Here is a 6,000-nt window from a genome sequence, read left to right on the forward strand (position 1 = left end):
GGATGGCGTGTACAGGTACAGCAGGCCATGCACCTTCATCACGATACCACAGTTCATCAGAAGTAGTGACTGGAGTATTGTGACGAGCCAGTTGCTCGGCCACCATTGACCAGACGTTTTCAATTGGTGAGAGACTTGGAGAATGTGTTGGCCAGGGCAGCAGTCCAACATTTTCTGTATCCAGAGTGGCCCGTATAGGACCTGCAACATGGGGTCGTGCATTATCCTGCTGAAATGTAGGGATTCGCAATGATCGAATGAAGGGTAGAGCCACGAGTCGTAACACATCTGTTCAAAGTGTCGTCAGTGCGAACAAGAGGTTGGTTCAAATGGCTCTGAGCACTTTGGAACTTAACATTTGAGGTCATCAATCCCCTAGAACTTAGAACTACTTAAACCGAACTAACCTAAGGACATCACAAACATCCATGCCCGAGGCAGGATTCGAACCTGCAGCCGTAGCAGTCTCGCGGTTCCGGACTGTAGCGCCTAGAACCGCTCGGCCACCCCGGTCGGCCACGAACAAGAGACGACTACACGCTTGCAATGTGCGTTCACCGCGATGCCGCCAAACACGGATGCGACTATCGTGATGCTGTAAACAGAACCTGGATTCATCCGAAAAACTGACGTTTTTCCATTCGTGCACCCAGGTTCGTCGTTGAGTAGAACATAGCAGGCGCTCTTGTCTGTGATGCAGCGTCAAGGGTAACCGCAGCCACGGTCTCGGAGCTGATAGTCGATGCTGCTGCAAACGTTGTCAAGCTGTTCGTACAGATGGTTGTTGTCTTGCAAACGTCCCCATTTGTTGACTCAGGGATCGAGACATGGCTGCACGATCCGTTACAGCCATTCTAAGAAGAGGCCGTTGGGATCCTGTACGGTGTTCCATATTACCCTCCTGAACCTACCGATTCCATATTCTGCTAACAGTCATTGGATCTCGGCCATCGCACGCAGCAATGTCGCGATACGATAAACCGCAATCACGATAGGCTACAATCCGACCTTTATCAAAGTCGGAAACGTGATGGTACGCATTTCTCCTCCTTACACGTGGCATCACAACAACGTTTCACCAGGCAACGCCGGTCAACTGCTGCTTGTGTATGAAAAATCTGTTGAAAACTTTCCTCATGTAGGTATCGCCACCGGCGCCAACCTTGTGTGAATGCTCTGAAAGCTAATAATTTGCATATCACGGCATCTTCTTCGTGTCGGTTAAATTTCGCGTCTGTAACACGTCACCTACGTGTTGTAGCAATTTTAATGGCCAGTAGTGTAACTATGATCTTTTGAAAATAATTTGGTTTTGTGACTGAAACAGAATCGAATCGTTAGTTTTCTACCCCTCAGAAATTATCATTTTTCTCCTCAGGGGGGTAATTAACTACCCACAGATTGGGAACTGGTGCCCTAAACTGTATACTCAGTAGTTTTCATGGCGAGCAGAATATGTTCGGTACAGATTTGCTGGATATTTTCCATAGTTTTGTGAGGCGCGCTGTAGTTCCACGCCGCTGGCAGCGCCGCACTGCGGCCGGCCGGAGAGGTGCCGCCGGAAGACTGCAGATCCGGTCCCGGCACGACGCCCTGTGGATTACCCCGCGGCGGCGGGGGCAGCCGCGGATGCCGTCGAGGACGAAAAACACGCCAGCGCCGGCGCGACGCACAGCCGCTTTTTGCGTCGCACGCACGCACACACACACGTAGTCGCGGCACACCACGCCACACTCCATGCGCGGCGTGAGACGAGCTCGCCAGCTGCGCTGATTATTTTGTCGGGATGTAAGCCCATTCCAGCGCCCAGCGAGGAAGAGATTACCAGGGGCGACGCGCTCTGCTACGAATTCCTGTCTGCCGCGTAACACTGCGATCGCGCAGTTGCCAGCAGACCGTAAGCTGCCCAGACGCTCTAATATTACGCGATACTTCGTCATTACCAGTAGTGCGTGCGCTCGATGTCATATTTAAAACATTGTGTTTCCAAGTGTTTGCTGTGCAGTTACCCTTGTCACAAATCCCCTTTATTGTAATCTGCCTTTATTCTGTGCATTGTACCGGCTGTCGTCCCAACTACCGGCGCCGAGTTCCAACTCGGTTACAGTGTGGATGTAAGGTACTCGTACTGGCTCAGGGAGAAGAATCGGAATTAGTGGTGTTCAGTAAATTCTTTCCTGAAGTACGTGAAAATCAAACAAATGAAGAAATCAAGACTGGAGACTTCTTAAATTTACTTAGACTTTGGAAACTTGCCGACTACATTAAACGGTTGCGGGATATGTAGGAATGTCTCCTGGGCCAGCCACAGTGGTCACGATCCTGTAACAGCACCAGATAGGTCAAGTGGATTATAAAATCGGCCACAGTGTAGATTATACCTTTCTTTAGGTTTCATTTATTAACTTCAAGAAGATTATAATAATTCCAATCCCAATGGAACCAGGTGTTGACAGATATGAAAAATAGCAAACTATGAGTTTAATAAGCCACGACTGCAAAATACTAACACGAGTTCCTTACAGACGAATGGAAAAACTAGTAGAAGCCGACCTCGGCGAAGATCGGTTTCGATTTCGTAGAAATGTTGGATCACATGAGGCAATACTGACCCTAAGACGTGTCGTAGAAAATAGATTAAGGAAACGCAAAACCTACGTTTCTAGCATTTGTTGACTTAGAGAAAGCTTTTGACAACGTTGACTGGAATATTCAAATTCTGAAGGTGGCAGGGGTAAAATACAGGGAGCGAAAGGCTATTTACAATTTGTACAGAAACCAGATGGCAGTCATAAGAGTCGAGGGGCATGAAAGGGAAGCAGTGGTTGGGAAAGGAGAGAGACAGGGTTGTAGCCTCTCCCCGATGTTATTCAATCTGTATATTGAGCAAGCAGTAAAGGAAACAAAAGAAAAATTCGGAGTAGGTATTAAAATTCATGGAGAAGAAGTAAAAACTTTGAGGTTCGCCGATGACATTGTAATTCTGTCAGAGACAGCAAAGGACTTGGAAGAGCAGTTGAACGGAATGGACAGTGTCTTGAAGGGAGGATATAAGATGAACATCAACAAAAGCAAAACGAGGATAATGGAATGTAGTCAAATTAAATCGGGTGATGCTGAGGGAATTAGATTAGGAAATGAGACGCTTAAGGTATTAAACGAGTTTTGCTATTTGGGGAGCAAAATAACTGATGATGGCTGAAGTAGAGAGGATATGAAATGTAGACTGGCGATGGCAAGGAAAGCGTTTCTGAAGAAGAGAAATTTGTTAGCATCGAGTATAGATTTAAGTGTCAGGAAGTCGTTTGTGAAAGTATTTTTTATGGAGTGTTGCCATGTATGGTAGTGAAACGTGGACGATAAATAGTTTAGACAAGAAGAGAACAGGAGCTTTCGAAAAGGGTGCTACAGAAGAATGCTGAAGATCAGATAGGTAAATCACATAAATCATGACGATGTATTGAATATAATTGGGGAGAAGAGAAATCCGTGGCACAACTTGACTAGAAGAAGGGATCGGTTGGTACGACATGTTCTGAGGCATCAAGGGATCACCTATTTAGTATTGGAGGACAGCGTGGAGGGTAAAAATCGTAGAAGGAGACCAAGAGATGAATACACTAAGCTGATTCAGAAGGATGTAGGTTGCAGTAGGTACTGGGAGATGAATAAGCTTGCACAGGATAGAGTAGAATGGAGAGCTGCATGAAACCAGTCTCTGGACTGAAGACCACAACAACAACAATTATTCACTTAGTTCAAATTATTGGCCCACCTTCTAGAAGCTCCGAAATAACATTTTGAATTATAAGCATACAGCTCGGAAAGAGTAGGCAAGACAACTACACACTGAAATGAAGCGCTAACATAAACCCACCACAGATCTATTCTAACCTGTAACTAATCTACGACGAGGCTGTGTCAGTCCGCCGTCACTGCTAACGACATATGGCGCCAGGCAGCTGTTTTAGCTGGCCACCCCGAAGCATCGGGCGGCAGTGTACCGACACATGAATTAGAACTTCACCACGAAGTACTCATACCATGTAGCACACCGGGGGGAACAGGTTGCGTAAGTTCATGTAACCCCATAGTCGCATTGAAAATCAACCTCATAAATTTATAACACCCCTTAAGTACTCTTACATAAATAAGCCAACCAAATATTACCAAAACAGTTCTAGTTCATCTGGAGGCAGATCACAAATCTCCATTAACCACGCTACAGTTAAAGCTCTACTGCTTGCTGCTGCTCCCATACCTACCCAGTTGTCTGCTGCAGAATTGTAAAAGTTGTTGGAAGTCGATAAGTAATGCCAGTCTCAAATACTGGATGAATATAATCTGGGTAATTTGCGCGCTGTAATTTTGCACTGCCTCAAAACATATACGCAGTTTCTAACTTGACACAAGTCAACAAAGTTACACCGTAGAAATGTTTTTGATATGTTAAGTTCATCAATGCTTAGGGGCTCCCTCTGTCACATAAGGTTTTCCGCAAAGTTACGATTAGTATCCAGAGAGTTCATACAAATTCTTACATTAAATAAATAAGTAAATAAATAAAACTTGATAAAATAAGGTGCTTCCTAACATTATAGTGAAGCATCGTGTTCTTCGGATCTAATTCAAAGGCGCCAGTCTTAATGCCTTTACTTTTCCTTCAAATCTCACTTGCGTTCCCTTCTGTGCACCGACTGAGGGTATCGCTGTGCAGAATCCAGGAGGAATCAGTTTGCATGCTGACATCCTGTTGGGCCTGATTCTCCTGATCCATTTATTTAGTGTATTGATGGGACCTCTCTCTCCGATGCTCACTCCCAGCACCTAGATTGTCTAGAAAATGGCTGAGCTGGTATCCTGAAACACAACTTCAAGCTCATTGCGGATACCAATATTATGAAGTTACGCAGCATGTTTCGTACAATTCTCATAATCAAGTATACTTCAGTTGCCAAGGTACTTGTTGGCAACATATTTAAAGAATACCCAGGAAGACCTTTAAATTTTCATTTGCTTGAAAAAAGATATATAAAGCAAACGTATAGGCGTCAATAGTACAGTTTCACCGAAATATATAGGTAGCTCAAGGATCTGAAAAGGGAAGACGTGCACGATGTGTTCGAGGATTGGCAGATACGCTATAAAAAGTGCATTCAAATAGGAGGGCAGTACGTTGGAAAAGATCATGTAAACATTGAAATAGAATAATGAACATCTGCGAAAAAAATCAATCTCAGTCTTTGATCATCTGCCTGTCCCTCACAAAATTTCGTCCAGCGAGTACATCCGGCAGAAAAAGAATGTTAAAGAGTGGCAATCTGACAACACTGAAACTACATGTAATGTAACTACCTCTGCCAGTAGCCGTTAGTCGTGCTGTACAGTTGGTGCAGTGGGTAAAGTTTTAGGTTAGCATGCAGGAGGTCGATGGTTCGATCCTGGGTTGAGACATACGTTTTTTTAATTGTTCGATGCAGGCCAGGTGGTACTGCATCTGGCATCTTAATCGTCAACAGCGCTTGCAGTGGGTCCTCTAGAAAACATTAGCACTTACATACTACAATCGTAGAAATGGAAGACTGGTGTGCTTTGAAAGAAGCCCTTTCCACGTCGTGGGCGTGAATTTATTCGCACCATTTCATCTACTAGATGCGAAACCTGTTGTCGTTGTATCCTCCTCCATTGGTCCCATAGATTAGTACCAACTATTATTCCTGCCTCCTTCAGGTCTACTACATTTCGTTAGGGCCTTACGTTACCAGTAGGACTAGCAACGTGCTTTGAGAGTGATGTCTAAACTCAGTTATCATTTGTATGTGTTATCAGCATGGTCCCACTAATAAGGTCTTTTAACGCTGAGTCTCCTAACCGCATAGTGTTTAGTACATATCTCAATGCATTATTATTATTATTATTATTATTATTATTATTCTATCGATGGGATTGTGGAAACATCAGGTCTATTACCGTTAAAGGAAACAGTGTAATTCGAAGTCG

Source organism: Schistocerca gregaria, chromosome 5, assembly GCF_023897955.1.
Source record: "Schistocerca gregaria isolate iqSchGreg1 chromosome 5, iqSchGreg1.2, whole genome shotgun sequence".
NCBI lineage: Eukaryota > Metazoa > Arthropoda > Insecta > Orthoptera > Acrididae > Schistocerca > Schistocerca gregaria.